Source organism: Mytilus californianus, unplaced genomic scaffold (genome assembly GCF_021869535.1).
Source record: "Mytilus californianus isolate M0D057914Y unplaced genomic scaffold, xbMytCali1.0.p SCAF_10, whole genome shotgun sequence".
Lineage (NCBI taxonomy): Eukaryota > Metazoa > Mollusca > Bivalvia > Mytilida > Mytilidae > Mytilus > Mytilus californianus.
This window is the reverse complement of record NW_026262582.1, coordinates 68,956,762-68,974,668: the sequence shown is the minus strand read 5'-3', so window position 1 is coordinate 68,974,668 and position 17,907 is coordinate 68,956,762.

Below are 17,907 nucleotides of genomic sequence, written 5' to 3'. Positions count from 1 at the left end.
AATGTTACACTTCTGGTAGGATTATATCAAAAGTCAATAACTGGCTTAAGAGATAAAGAGCAAAACACTATTTTGCATTAATTATTTGATTTATTCAAAAATACATTTGAAAAGTCCATCAATTGTCTTTTTCAGAATCACTTTGAATGTCTTGTAGAGTCTTAAATCTTTTTCGTGTTGTGCTTCTGAAAAAAAAATTAATAAAAAAAAATTATTAATCTTACATTTATATATAAACTTCTTAAATATTCCTTTATTAGTGAACAAATCAAGATGCCTGGAGGACACACAGCCCCTCCCCCTAAAACTTTTGAAACAAATCACAAGTAGTCTCACAATGTAGATATTGACAAATTCTAATATGGTATTTATGTTATTCTTTTAACAATATATATACATGTATATAGCATTAAACAGGATCAAATAAACAATGTTCAGTACAGATAAAAACTTTTTCATTCAATCCATTAATTGCCATTCATTAAAACTGAGCTTCATTTTGTTATAAGAAAAAAAAAGAAAATTGGGACTTCAGATGCCTGTTGTTTTATTATACTCATTGATTGATGTCTATCATATTTGTTTGGTGTATTGTTTTGATATAAATCAGGTTTTTGGGTTTTTTTGTTGGGGGGGGGGGGGAGTCATTTTATCATGTACATGATGTAGGGGCCTTTAAAAGCCTGTTACATTTCTTATCTTACAAGTATTGTCTTTTTTAATTATTAAAATCTGTACGGTGACATAGGATACAGTTTATATTTGTTATTTGTATCTAAGGGCATACAATCAGTACTAGTGGTAAATTATAACTTTTCAAAAATTACGCATTGTTTTTTCGTGATGTTGCTAATAATAGAACTCAAACTTTCGGGGAACACACATACGTAATTAAATCAGATGTTTATATTTGAAAGCATCTACAAAGGAAAGCAAAAATGTTGTTAATCATTTTTCTGAAGGACACTGTTGAACTAAAAGCTTGATTAGAAAATAAACAACTTGTTTCTATATTGTCATAAAAAAATAATTTATTTAAAAATCCAGAGATCTTTTTCTGTTTTATTGTACTGTTAATGCTAAAAATTTGAATTAGAATGTGAATATGAAATGACAGCAACCTTGTATGAAAATCTTACCGAGTACTTAAAAAAAAAAAATCCTCCTGAATGGTTGTGGACATTCCAAAGCAACAGTGCCACTTCCAAATTGTAAACCTGTATATTGAACTAGTCCTCTGTGGCTTTTCTTATAGCTGAGGGCCTGCTCCTGTTGAAAAAAAAAGATAATTACATTTCTGTTTCAGTTTCATAGACATGATAGAAAACACAAATCAGTTATTTATCTTGTGCTTAGTGTTAATTTTAATGTTGTACTTGTTTTGTGCCACTCAACAGTCAATTGGGTCTTGCCTTTTGCAACAGTTGCTGTTGTTTATGTGACTTGTCTGTCGTTTTAACTTTTTATAATGTGTATTGTTATAAATTCAGGCCGCTAGGTTTTTTTGTTTGTTTCAATTAACTTGGAGAACACATTTCGTTTGTCAAGGCCTTTAAAAGTGCACTATACAGAGTGGGTTTTCTCATTGTTGAAGGCCGTACATGTACAGTGACCTATAATTTCTCATATCCAAGTCATTTAAATTCTGGTAAATGGTGATTCTAATATGAAGTCCTTATTACGCTTTGTAAACAAAACCGTGCTCTAACTAGCACAAAATGTTTTACACATGCGCACAAAATTACTGTTTCTATTCTCTGCATTTTCATTGTTATTCTGATAAAATATATACATTTTAGCAGCTAACATAAACTTTTATTATATGTTTTTATCGAACAACATATATTTACCCTATTTTTAGATTTTCAAACTTATTGAATATGAAAATGTAATATGACAGACGAGAACAGCCAAACATTTTTAAGGTATTTCGTACGCTTTGACCTATAAAAATAGGTATTTGTCCTATTAGAATCGAAATAATTCCTTCATGTCATGCTCTACGCTCATTTTAACATGGGTTCTCTACCGGTGCATGCATTATATTTGACTATATTTTACAACTCGCTTACGCTCAGTGTAAAATGTCGAAAAATATAATGCCTACCCATGTTAAAATGAGCGTAGAGCATTACACGAAGGAATTATTTCTTAAATAGCTGCATCATTGACATTGACGATACACCTTATCGCTATGTGGAAATCTGTCCCGCTTGACCCGAGAATCTGTCCCGCTTGAACTTCTGACATCATACAACAATCACTTTTTCATTGTGACGTCAGATATTTTCTATTATGACATCAAAATTTGACGGGAACTTTTGTGATGTCCAGTAATGGCGGACAAATAGCGATAAGGTGTATCAAACACAAGTCACATGGCACATTATTTTTATATCAATGCCATGGACACATTCATTATTGGTGTACGTGGATTCTGGAACAGTGGCAGATTTAGGGGGCCCCATCCCCCTTATAGAGCTACATATAAGATAAATACATAAATACATAGACTTCACTATTTTACAAGTATCACTCCAAACATTGACCTGCTAGCCAGACACAGGGGTTTGCTACAATTTGCCGGGTTTATTATCCATACGAACCCCGAAAAAATCACGGGTTCGTATGGAAAGTAAACCCGGCAAATTGTAATAAACCCATGTGAGCCAGTGCCGGGTCCCCCTTCTTCTTTCAAAATCCTCGATCCGCACCTGAACTGTTGAAACAGATGATTGGTTCCGACTATGATTGAAACACAAATATAATGCACAAGTATCATCCTAGGAGTTTAATCATTCTTACCGAGTGAGTAAAAAACAGTTTCCTTCGCTCTTCTTGGTATAATTCTTTGTGTTTTAAATGTTAAACTTCGCATTTCCGCAAACTGGTTCCCGATATTCACATGTGAAAAACAAAACAGTCGACTTGTGTCTTCTGCACCAATTCCGGAAAAGGTCGGTTTTCCGTAATGCATAACGAAACGTGGGCAGTTACATTTAATCGACAGTTTTCAATTCTTAATTTCTTAAATATACATGAACGAATTAAATAAACATTAAAGAAAAGTAATTGTTTATAAATACACTATTTTTAATTGACTCTTTTGAATTTTGATATTAGAAGAAATATAATCGGATGACTTCATGATTAAAGTATTGATAAGATGCTGTAGTGTGTCTATTGTTATTCAACTTAAACTAAAAAAAAAACCAACCAACTAAATCCCATAAATGTTGTCTGTGGGATATTGAACAAAGTTTTAATAAAATGTTATTTTATCCGTTAAATGTTGAATAAAATAACAGTAAGAATATTAATCACCCCCAGTTTTTGGTGGGGTTCGTGTTGCTTAGTCTTTAGTTTTCTACGTTGTGTCATCTGTACTTTTATTTGTCTGTTTGTCTTTTTATTTTTGGCCATGGCGTTGTCAGTTTGTTTTCGATCTATGAGTTTGACTGTCCCTCTGGTATCTTTCGTCCCTCTTTTAAATAAAGTGTATGTCAAAATATTTTATAGAAAACATTTAGCCGATATCTTTCAGATGTTAAATGTAAAACATTTTAATTAAACGTTATAAAACATTTAATGTAAAATAGCAAAATTACATTTTCTGCAAAACATTTTTAGCCGAATGTTTTTGGGATATTTGGAAAATATTTACTTTAAATGGTTTAGCTATACAAAATACCAATTGAAGAAAATATTATTTTTTTATATTATAGAAATATGTACGGGATATTTCAAAACAATGTTTGAGAACGTGAATAAAAGATATAAGGAAATAATATTTTTTCTATGTTGTTAAAACATTTGACCTAAATGTTAGAATTAAAATATTTCAAAAACAATAAAATAAAAAATTTTTGATATTCAAAGGATATTTTATTGCAATGTTTTCGAAAAGATATCTATATGACATTTTAAAATGTTATGTGTTTGCTTGGAAAACCCATTCAAATTATAACTGGGACATTGCTATCAATGATAACGTTATCTTCTGCGCAAGCAAGAATCAAATTCTTAGAATAAACAAATATCCAGGACAAAATGCGACAGTTGTACATACAGATGCAAATTCGATACTTGGTGTTTTGTTTTTTAAGCAGGAAGGTAAGACTGTACGAAATAAAGTTCACAATAGAATAGTTAGATAAAAGATGTATTTAGATTGTGTCTTTAAGAAAATTAGTCATAATTACCAACATCACATGACTTTTCACTATTAACCTATTTGAGTGTGAATATATTAATAAATTAGTCAAATCATTGTCTTAATCTAAAATATCATTACATGAGAGAAATAAAAATAAATTGTTAAGTAACTGTTGCAGACATTATGGTATGTGTTTTGTATTTCCTTAAGAAAACTATTAATGTTTTTATAGATATTATGAACACTTATAGAAACAGTAATAGTAACTGTAGTTATATACTTGAGTTTATTGCTGTCTATAATATTGAATACAAACATATACAAACGTTTGGTAACTGTTAAGACTAATTTTAAGGAGCATACATTTATGTTAATTTATTATTCTGTACCATAAAATACTTCATTTACTTACTGAAGGTTGAAATAAATCGATTCATCTAAGAGTGACTATTTTGTTTAAATACAAATTATATTCCACTAACATTGTGCAGTAATAACAGCTTCAAGGCTTACATCATATCTAGCAAGTTGCAATTTGCAGAGAGTGATGCTTTTCTAGGATTCTCTGTCATGTGCTTGTTTTATTTATTGCATACCATGATCACTTATATTCAACAAATGTATTTCAATGTGTTTATGATATACAAAATATAATCTCTCTGTTATTAAAGCATTTTTTAATAAAAATTTTAAGATCTAAAAATAAACGAATAAGAGAAATTATACAAGGTTAATTTTAATATATTTTGGGCCATATGCAATATTGTTTGAATATATATTATGTGATGCATTACTTGGAAAGTGTAAATATGTTTTTTGAATGAACAATTACACATTGCATATAGAGAGTAGAACTTTCATCTTCATTTGGTTATTCAATTTAAACTTCACCACTTTGACGGATGAAACATAAGCTATAGAATGGTGTCATCATATATTGTGTAATAATCAATATTGTTTTTGTATATTTACAGGAAATAGAGCGACTATATTGGTAGATCTACATGGCAAATATAAGTAAATGGCAATTGGTTAAAATAAATAAGACAGCAACACAACAACATTGTGTTTAAACATATGAAAATCAGTTTCTGATATAAAAAAGCGAATATAAATATAATAATACTTATGTTCTGTTATCTGATATTATATAAGAATGTTACAAAACATGAGAAAGTTGAAATATAATCAGAAGACAATATATGTACACCATGGCAAAAAAAAAAGTCCACAAAACACTTCATAGAAAATTAAAGGGTGAGTAACAAGAGCACACAAAAAAGAGGCGAACTCAGGTGAATTGGAAGAGTAAAGATATTTTGCTCTATGTATTGCAACCTTAATTTTGCTCATGCTAGTTTCTAACAAGGATATTATCTAAGTAATGAAGTAGGATGTACACAATTAATGTTTCAAACTGCACATTGAATAAACATTTCTTTTTGTTTGTTAAAATTTCAAATATCAATTGCGTACTCTTGAGGAATCTTTCAAATATGAATGTACAAATATAGAAACATTGCACAAATACAAAGGGAAGATATAATGATATTTTATCTTCATTAATAATGTATATTATGAAAATATGTCTTTGTATTTATTCCAGGTAAAAAATGCATTTGTCTCAATGAATGACATTATAGAATTCATTTTGAGATGACTAGAAATATAAAATAAAGCAGTCAACTCGACTAAATAAAAAATAAACAGTTTGTATAGATTGTTCTGTTGTGTTAACATTTCACGGTATAAAGATATTACAAGCCTCTGATTATTCATCTACCAATCTGATACAATTGGAGGTTTAGCTAGCAATAAAACCAGGTGTAACCCACCATTTTCTTGTAATAGTAGTAACAAGTCAGAAATATGGCAGTTGTTTTTTACTTGTTCTGTTGATTGATAGCACTTGATTTTGTTACTTTTTATGGACTTCCCCTTTTAGAATTTGCCTAGGAGGTCGATATCTTTGTTACAGTTTTGTAGTGCACAATAAAGATCGCTTTAGCTGCACTTGTTTCAAGAGACAAGATATTTTCATATAGGTCAAAAACTGACTGCATTAGACTTGTTAGAACTGCTATGGAATGTTTGCATTTTGTTATAAGGAGAATAACAGTTTGCCACTGATGATGAGTATCAACCCTACTTTTCAGCTTCAATATTTGACAATGACATGAGTTGTGTTTCTTATGTCCCGATAAGTTGATAATGTATCTATCAAAACCAGTCATATTCATTCAATGCATTGAGATTGCAAATTACACTGTTGTGTTCCAGGATATTACTGGGCTGTAAAGATTTATCTACAAATCTGACATAAAGTTTTTTCGGTACCATTGTCCAGTTTCCATAAATCATACTCACGAATTAATGCAGTATTCAACTTTGTATCACTTTTTCTTCAGAATCACTGTAATTCCATATATATAGACTTCAAATTTATTTCCTGCTGCGTTTTGGTTATATTTGTCGTGGTGTTGATGTCACATTGAGACACAACCAAAGTATTCCATCATTCTTTCAACACAAAAAGTGTTTTTAGTTTCACCATTTGAAAACACTAACCAGGTTGACTTCTATGGCAAGTATTAATATAGATAGATAGATAGATAGATAGATAGATAGATAGATAGATAGATAGATAGATAGATAGATAGATAGATAGATAGATTGTTGTAATGCTAACATTCTCGAAAAAGTAATAAGTTTCAATGGTTTCCTGGTTAAAGTCATATGTTCAAATAGATTTATGGCAGGATATCATATATCAAAATTTGACTGTGCGAGACCCTCATGGGTAGTCGAGAACGTTATATACACCCTTATAGTAATATATCAAATATGTTGTTATTATATGTGTTACAACTACCTGACAAGACAGATCTATAACTATCAAAACCAGCGTAATTTGTTTTGTAAAAACAACACACGAAACAAGAATGAATTTCAATATTATGTTAAGTCAAAACCACATTTTACACGGCGTTCAAAAAATGACAAAAAAAGACGTTTATTGTAAGTTTAGAATGTCAACAAAAGCATACTTATTGATTGATACACAGGATACAAGTTATTCATATTGTAGATCTGAAAGAATATGAATACTCCATAAACACTGACATAGGAATAGTCAAGTAAAGTAAGTAAACATGAAAGTCCCAACTATGTACTGGCTTCCGAAGCTACACAAATCACCTTACAAATATAGATTTATTTCGTCTTCAAGTCATTGTTCCACTACTAAATTGTCTATTCTACTTACTAGTACACTTGGTACAATCAAAAACCTGATAATAAATTGTTCAAATAAGGTCTTTGAAAATAGTGGAATTAATTACTTTTGGAGTGTCAAAAACGCATTGGAAGTACTTGATAAATTACATGCATATATTGGTGACTGGTGATATTTTGAATCTGTTCAAAGTTTTGATTTTTCTACCCTATATACCACTTTGCCTCATATTCTTATTAAGAAAAAATTCACACACCTAATTAAATGGGCATTTAAAAAGTCGGAATGCGAATACATATGTTCAAACTCTTTTAGGTCATTTTTTAGTAGCAACAAACAAAAGAACTATGTCAATTGGACATGCTTTGATACTATATCTGCCCTTGAATTTTTACTTGATAACATTTTGTTCGCTTTGGAGATTCCGTATATCGTCAAGTTATCGGAATTTCAATGGGAACTAACTGAGCACCACTTATTGCGGACCTGTTTTTGTATTGTTATGAGTTACAATTTATGACTAAAATCAGCAAAGACCCATCGAAACAACATCTGATACAAAAATTTAACAATACTTTTAGATATTTGGATGATATATTGGCTCTCAATAATGACGACTTCAGTATGTATACTAAAGAAATTTATCCTATTGAACTTACTTTAAATAAAGCTAATACTAACAATGACCACTGTCCTTTCCTCGATCTTGATATCTATATCATTAACGGGAAGCTTAATACAAAAATTTATGATAAAAGAGATGATTTTTCATTTCCTATCGTTAATTATCCATTTTTAGATGGTGACGTTCCCTTGTCACCATCTTATGGTGTTTATATATCTCAACTTGTACGATTCGCTCGTGTATGTAACAACGTATTAGATTTTAGCGAGAGAAATTTATGTATTACTGAAAAATTATTACACCAGGGTTTTCGATATCATAAACTAGTCAAAACATTTACTAAATTTTATCATCGGTACAAGGACATCATTCGTAAATATAACTCAACATGCAGACATGTTATACGTTCGGGTATTTCACATCCAATCTTTTATGGTAATATTCTCTACAAAGCACAAAAATGTCAGTATTCACCTCAAAAGCTAACAAAACCTTTAAACAGACTTATAAAGAAGGGATATAGTTACGATACTGTTGTCAGGTCATTAAAGATTGCATATTTTGGCTTTAATATTGATTCACTTATAGGGTCTTTGCATCGGAATTAAACACATTTATTCTAAAACCAGTTGTTGGCATGACACGGGTTATGTTCTTCTCATATATTTTATGACGGTATAATACTAAACCCCTAACAGGAGGGATTGTGCCTGATATTCATATGATGAAGACATAATCTTTCAATCAGTTTAATTGAGGTCTGGAGCTGACATGTCAGTTGATACTTATTTACGTAGGACCACAATTAGGAAACACAAACTATGGAGAAAAAGTGATGTCGACGTTCAACAAAATGCATGTTTTTTTAAGTGAAATGTTTATTTCAGATGTATTTATTGTAAAGATCTCATATCAATCAAATATTTGCAATCAAAATTTAATTTTCAAAGCAGTTTCCTTAATTGTATTAATACAATAATTCCCTTGTTTTGTTGACAGGTTGAGTAGTTAAACTTGTGCCTTTTTATCAAATTTGTTTACGGACATATTTAACTATAGAATGGAAAGAATTTTTCAAAATACTTTTGATAAGTGAACACCAGTTTTGAATTCGTGTCATAATCATTTAATTTGAGCAGTGAACGACCATTTCAAAAGTCACCATAATAAGGAAAATAGTGGAATCATATGATTCAATCCTATTGATGCACACGTTCACTCTAGTATTGAGCAAGTGTGTTAACTATGCAGTAATTCGAAATAACTCCCATCCGTGTGTCCAGATTGTTTCGGAAACGTATACATATAACATATACACAAATATTTATCGCAATTTCACCATGAACCAACCATTGAATATCATCCTACCTTCTGGTTGTAAAAAACCGAGTTAACAATTCGTGTTATTTTAGTTTTACTCATTGAATATGGGTTTGTTATGGACGCATCAAAAAAGAAAAGTGATTATTTTATTATTTGTTATGATAAAAAAATAATTGAGTTACTCCGTTCTACGAGACTCAATGTGACTTTGATGTCGTATTATTTAGTAGGTTTTTGGTTGCATCTATGTTTTTCACGCGACTTACGTACATATTGTGGTTGTGTCAATTCCTAATAAGGCATAGTGATTAAGTAAAAATTCGAATGGCATCGAATGCATAACAGGAAACGTTTACCCTATCGATACATCCGCGTTATATCCGATGTGAATATTTATCTTGCTTTTGTCGTCTTCGATTGACCGTTCAATATTTTTTTTTTTTATACGTACATCGAGTAAATACCATAGCCTTAATTTGTTTATAAAAGAAATCAAAGGGTAAAATTCGATTAAATTTAAATGACCTGTGTCAGTTGTCGAGTTACATTTTGTTAAACAATTGATCAGGATAAGTCGAATGGTTAGATAGTAAACAAACGTTTGTTTTACCATTAAGAAAAAAAAACATAAAATATTTGAGCTGCGTCGGATAGAAATCGAACTTTAGCAAAATGAATAGCAATACATCTGTACTTATTTCGGGTTGAAAAAATCTCTATGGAAAGTCTGTAACTGTTTGAAAACTTAATTGTCATAAAAAAACCTACAAAACAGACCAAAATTTGTCTTTTATTTCGTATTTGAATGTTCCAAAATCAATCAAATGTACATATATCTGCACTTGCATAAGGTCGATTCTATTCCGACGCAGCTCATGTATAATATTTCTATTACAAAAAAAACAACCATGATATATTAATTTTTTTTTCTTACATTCATTGTAGCACTGACAGTTTTAAAAAACCCATAACCACGCCAAGTCTCAACATCACGAATGCATTGACAGCTTTACATACACTAGACATGCAAATGATTTTGAAATGAATGGAATAAATGCAAAGAAGATTTCTTTCCTGTATCTCGAAGTACAGACTTGTAAAGCATCCTATCTTGTATTATTATACTTCACGTCAAAATGCCAGATTTTGATTGGTTAATACGAGGGAGACAATTTACTCTATCCCATGGCAAAAACTCTATTACCCTTCACAGAGACGCTTGCTCAAGTTTGCGCTTTAATAAATAGGGATGATTGTTATGTACTAGACGACATAGTTTATTACTTTGAATTTGAAATTTAATAGGCAGTAATAACAGAACATTCAGTATAATAAATTAAATAACACATATCTGAAAAGACATTGTCAACCTTGGCTTCGCCTCAGTTGACAATGTTTTCTCGGGGTAACAATCTGCTCTATCATCCTCTCAGCTATGTGTTATTTATATAGTGTGTGATAGAGGAGATCCTAACAAACCACTCTACGATTTTTTTTCTGAAAATAGACGTTAAAGAGTGACAGTTCAGGAAAAACCCACAGAAAAAATACTTAGTATCCAGATATTTTTTTCTTGCAGCCGTAATTGTTTTGAGAGTTTGCAGTTTTAGATGCGAAAGGTAAATTGTTACCGTCATCGTCCGAACTAAAATCGCAATATACTGTTACATGTTAGATATAGATATAGATAAATAGGAACAGCATACCAAAATAGTACAATACAGACATATAATTCACATGCAAAAATACAGTACAGATATACATAATAAAAAAAAGGTATAACAAATATCTAAATATTTTGATTAATAAAGTGTCGAAACTGAAAATATACTCTTAAGATTCCATGATGGAAGGAATTCCGTTTATTCCCAAAATTAAGGTAGGTAGTATATAACGATATACAGATGAAAGTACCTTTTTGTTTCGCGAATTTAACAATGGTCATTGAAAAAAAATTACCGGTTTAAATACATAATTTTTTTCACACATTTTGTCCTGTTTAAGACATTGTAACATAAATTTGAACAAGTGACACTTTTGAAATATAATTTCAATACGATAAACATGATATTTACAGATACAACGATTATTACAATTTGACATTTGTTTAACGAATTCAAAAAATTATATGGTATTTATAACACTGACGAAGAAACAGCTAGATTAATTTAATGTTACGTCAAAATCAGCACAATCATGATACTTTCAGGAAATATGTGAATATGTGTGCGATATGATTCAGAAAGAGAAGCATTACCAACAAAACAGAAGGCTTGTTACGTCTAAACTGAAATCGTAACAAATATGACACGTACATGTATGAGATTCTTTTTTATTTTATTTCATACTAAATCAAATGTATATATAACATATTGACTGTTAATTTTTGTTTATTTAAGCTGAATGTTCTCGATCTATACAATAAGCATTTATTGGAATGAACTATTATCTATTATACAGTGTTTGCCTTTTATTTACTGGAGTGTGAAACACATATCATGTGACCCAGAAAAGGTGTTACCTGTGCCGCTTTGGAGAAAAATTCGAAATTATAACATTTTTTAAGACACATTATTCCATAAGAGGTAAAATGTAAAAAAAACTTGTAATCTTAAAATAATATACAATGACTTTTATTTTTTTTTCTTCGAAGTGCATAGTATACAATCTTTTGTAATGCTAGGAAAATGTAAAAACAAAAAGTGGCCGGAAAAAGCTTCCAATAGTCATGGTAGCTGCCCTAAAAAAAATTTTTTCGGTAATTAAAAAATATCATTTTAGTCATTACAGTATAAGCTAAGACAATTAGTTACACTATATACATCTAAAGTCTGATTTTTTGTAGGTAATGTGTCATATAATATCCACTGTTTTTTTAAGTTGTAATGTTCCTGATGTTATCGTATGTAAATTTTTCAAGTCCTTATAATGGGACATTCAAAAGTCATAAGTCGAAGTAAACCTGACAAAGCTATGACAAAATATGAAAAACTACGAAATAATAGACTACTTTCGAGTTTGTCCTTCACCGGAAAAAAACTCGTCAATTATGCGCGCCTTTATGACGTCATTTACCAGATAGAGGGGATCGTCTGTATCCCTGCATTATTAACGTTCATCAAGCGTCTGAGTGATCGTCATTGTGCAGGATAAACTAGAAATAATGGTTCTGTAGGTACTTAATCACAATTCCCTAATAACAGCAGTGCTGTTTGTCAATTATGATAATTCAGTTTGCCGAATAATACGTGCAATATAGCATCATAGTTTTCCAACCACTCGCTCAACATGGGAACGGAAGTGACGATGCTCCTAAACGCACGAATGATGTTCACTAAAACCAAAGTTTTTGACGGAAATGCATCGAACTCGAAAGTGGTCTATTGAAAGTCAACAAAATACCACATAGAAAACTATGAATTAAGCTACACAAGGACTCAACAGAACTACAGATGGAATAGTTATTTTGTCAAGCAATAACCTAATCATGTGTGGTCTTTGTGTAAGGTTTATTATTATAATTGAAAAAAAAATGTTATTATTGTTCTTTTGTATCTCATATGCTGATAAATGTCTGAATCTACAAGACTGAATCACGGATACAGACAAAAACGAACCGTTGACACGGCTGGTAAGATAGATACCAGAGAATTTCCTGCTACTGCAAATGAACCATCTGCGGTAAAAAATTCTCTTTTGAAAATAGCCCTCAAATTCAAATATTTTCAAATGAGAATATTTTGGTAGGACTATGACAGCGGGTTCCTAATTCCAAAATCTCACGATAGTAGGATTACCAAGGAGATAAGTAAAATACAATAATGTTTATCCTTTTACAAACTTTGTAATTTATTTTGGACTTTTAACCTTTTTGATTCGAGCCTCACTGTTGAAATTTTTGTAGACAAATCGCACGTCTTATGTACATAATTTGAAACCTGGTATCTATGACGAGTTTATTTACAAACTGTGATTGGGGTATCGGTTAGGTATTCACACTTTTTTTTAATCATGAGCTGATTTAAACTATCCTTGACCGGTTGAGTATTTGTTTTATTATCTACATGTGGTAATTATATTTCTGAATTTGCTACTGTGAGTTCACGAAATCATTCGTCGCATATATAAAGAACTTAGCTTTTTGCAGATCATGTACAAATTAATAGAAGATACATTTGCCATTATTGATTGATTGATTGTTGGTTGCTTAACGTCCAGTTGCAAATATTTCATGCATATTCAGGACAATAACAAATTAACAATAAATACAAACAATATGTACTGTAATAAAGGCCGTCCGGGATAAAGGTCTAGGAAATTTGAACTGCTACTGGCAAATGAGTGTATAATGGAGTGGAACAGAAATTAAATAGTGCAACAGGTCACTTACAAACCCCCCCCCCCCCCTTTTTTTCCCAAAGAGGTGTTGTGAGGGTTTTTAACGTGCGAAGACCCATTCTAACTGGACAAGGCTGCGTAATTCTACATCCCAGACAGCCAAATGGACCTCCCCCCCCGCTTTGGTAAGGGTATTATTGCCGTTCGGAGGAAGACCTGTAGTGGCCATATTTCTATTTCAAAGTCACCCTTGGAGTAAAATTTCATTATATATCATTTAAATATCATAAGAGAAACATAATGTACCACCCGAATCTTGTGTAATACGTAATGTCTGCATCACAGAATCTCGTGCAATTCGATGTTTGCACCACCGAATTTCATGTTGTAAGAATTGTCTCCACTCTCTACAGTTAAATGTTTAATATGAAAAACTTTTGAGAATTTTTGTTTTCAAAATTTAGAATTTAACTGATAGTGTAGAGAAATACCAAAATCACACTCGATACTATTATATAATACATATTAAAATTAGTTATACAGTGAAACCGATCTAAACCGAAAACCTGGCTAAACCAAACATGTTCTTAAGCCCAGTCATATAGAATTGTTTCCGTTCTAAACCTGATGAAACCGAACATCTGCCAAAAACCAAACAAAATCTAAAGTCCCGAAGAGGTTCGGTTCAGACAGGTTTCACTGTATTGCATCGATATTTAATGAACTGTTGTACTACTGACTGTCACTTTAATTGACATGAGACGACATACTCCTATGCGATTCAGGTCACTTAAATTTACATGAGACGACATACTCTCATGCGAGTCAGTTTTTTTTCAGTTATGATAGTTATTCATATTGAGAAGTTTTGTAATTAATTTTCAGAACTAGGTAGCAGGTTCAACCAGAGAATAAGAAAACACAAAGTTTCAAAATCCAAAATTCCAAATCAATAAAATCATACAAAAACACATCTGATTCGTTGTATCAATTTTAAGAGCATTTACTTAGTTATACCCCTTGTCCTGTTGACTTATTTATGACACTCTAGTCTGAAGAACTTGCGATACTCCATTATACATGATTGAGGTGCCATGAAAGTAGGTGATGTATTTAATGTTTGACCTCACGTGACGGTATATACTAACTTTTTGTGGTAATATTTGTGAATACATATCAATATCAATGATATAAAGTGATACAACAGATATCAACGGGATGTTCAAATTCATAAGTCGAAAATAAATGCCATGGCTGGAAAAGAAAACAAAACGACCAAAAGACAAATAACTGTATACAGAAACAACATAAAAAACTAAAAATTGCTCAGGGTGCCACATGTGGAGCAGGATCTGCTTACCCTTACAGAGCACCTGAGATCACCCCCAGTTTTTTGGTGGGGTTCGTGTTGCTCAGTCTTTAGTTTTCTATGTTGTGTTTTGTGTATTGTTTGTCTGTTTGTCTTTTTTCTTTTTTAGCCATGGCGTTGTTAGTTTATTTTCGACTTATAAGTACAAACCCGGTAATAAGTCTAATTTGGTAGGTCACATTCGGGAAAGGGGGGACGGGATTGTAGTTACGACATTAGGAACATATCCACTATCATCTGTGAAACGGATATTCCATAACGGTCAACCAACTCGTGATGGCGTCCGTAAATGACGTTTAATCATATAACACTTTTCAGTATCTTTATACTATTGTAAAACTCATCAGAGATTCTAAGTTATTGATTTATACAACAGACATGCGTTTCAGCTACACAAGTTTCATCATCGACTCTCAAATGAAAAAAGTTTGAAACCAAAATCGAAAAAAAAATACCCCAAAATTCTCAAATATAAACCTTTCTTCGGTAAAACAATCAAACAATTTTATCATTTAGTAAAGAAAATATATTACCATTAATGTTATATGAACGCTGACTGTAAGGCTGGTGATACCTTCAGGGTAGAGACGCCTACCAGCAATTGTATTTATGTCGCTTAATCTTTAAATAGCAGTTGTTACTCAAAGAGGCAGGGCAAATGTCCCCTGAATTTGTTTCAACCATAGGGTAAATTCCTTAAGATTTATTTGATTCATAAGGTCCCTCGCATTAGTATTTTTTTTCATTTAGATCAAGAGGGGTTTCACTACTCAGCGACAAGAAGCGTCACGTTTAGAAGGGTCATAAAGCGACAAGAAGGGACAAGAAGCTAAAAGAAGAATAATTTAACGACAAAAGACTAATTAAGCGACAAGAAAAACTTATTACTAATTATTTCAAATAAATAATTATGGAAATATACATGTATTTTCATTATTTAATTTGACTTCTTGACGCTTTCTGTCTCTAATAAGTGAGACCGGATCAAGAGTAATAATTTGCCTTTTGATGGAGGTACGATATTAATATTGCACAATACAAGAACCATATTCTTTTTGGATGATACCAAAATACATCTACGCATGCGCCACATTTTGGAATAAACGTTGTATGTAATAAGACTTATTGTTCGAGAAGTAGTTTATTCAAAACTTTTGAGATTATAAAAATCAAAAATTGCATTAACAGTCTTAACCTGAATGAGGGAAAAAATGTGACGCATACTTCAATAAAACGGCAAACTTACGATACACAAAAGTAAACATACGGTTTTCAAGAAAATAAAAGGCTTATTGACCAACCTCCTCCATTTGTCACTGTAAATTCAGAAATTATTGCGATGTTTTTATTATTGCGAAAAATGCGACAGGGTTATAATCGCAATAATTCAAACTCGCATTTTGAAATTTTTTATATGAATTAAACAGGATTTTTCTCAATATCGCAAAAATTAAAATTGCATTTTAGTCTAAAATGATAAAATCGCAATAATAAATGCACGCAATTTTTTCTGAATTTACAGTAGCTTCATTATTACAAGTGCCGTAAAGAGCTTGATGCATGATATGTGTGCTACAAAAATATTGATTGTTAAATAGGCAAATTTCGTCCAAATATTGGTAAGTATTTTTTTTAAGATATCTAAAGAGTAGGTTGTTGTACGGTCTTAACAGTGATTCACAACAGGATCAATAGCTGACCAAAAATGTGTATTTACATCTTTTCGTGGCTGACGTCATTGAAACATATCTGTGTTTTTATTCACAGTCAACATTTTTAAGCTGTTTTACGATCTACCCATATTTCAGAATCCATTGATGTGACTTGTTTCAAAATTGTGTTATCCTGAATGTGCCCTAAGTAAATTCAAGTGAATTTAAAAATTGTGTCAATAAATCATAGGAATAATGACAGTTGGAGTTATATCAACCCTATTTCTATCTGCTATTGGTTATTTACTCGACTTATCAAAATATGTCAAGGTACAGCTTTACATTATGGAAGCCAAATATTTTTTTGATTTATATTTAGTTTATATCAATTATACCTATATTTTGTAAAACATTTGGTTAACTTGATTATTCAAAAATTGATTTGAATAGGTAGAGGTATTTGCATAAATATGTAAAAAGACAACATCTTATATTTTGGCATTGCAAAAGTTCATGGTCTATCACGCTAACAAACGTTATTTCAGGATAACTACAATGTAATGCACTTTTAAACATATTGCAAATATTTTTTAGATATTTAAATTTTAGATTTTTTTTACATTGAACAACGGTTACGTTTTGAGGAAGTTAGCAGGTATACGATTACGCTTTTTAAACCTAGACATTTTCCATGAAAACACGATTACGTGCCCTAAGACGACAAGTTACAAATTACCGCTGGAATAACAGTTTTATAGCAATTTGCAACTCTTTCTGACATTTATTTAGATTTATGGAGCATACTGATTAATTCTAAGCTTTATATTTGTTTTCTTCCTTCCCACTGGAATCTTTTTTTAACTTTCAGTGATGTTTTAATACCGGTGGAATGTCATGTCACTATAGCACGTCAATGATATAAATCGATATCCAATGTATTAACATTTAAAGGACACATCAACCCATAGATTAAAAATGAGAGGCGAAAGATACCAAAGTGATATTCAAACTAATGTTTCTCACTTTTTCCCAATTTAGACAAAAGGTCAAATTGTAACTGCTGTTGTTCAATTGATTATGACATTCACTATCTTGCGATAAGTTCATTTATGCATTTCTAATAGGTGGGTAAATGTGTTTAAACAAGTATTTTTTACGATCTCTGATGTTGTTAGGTTGTCATTCAAAAAAGAATACAACATTAATCGT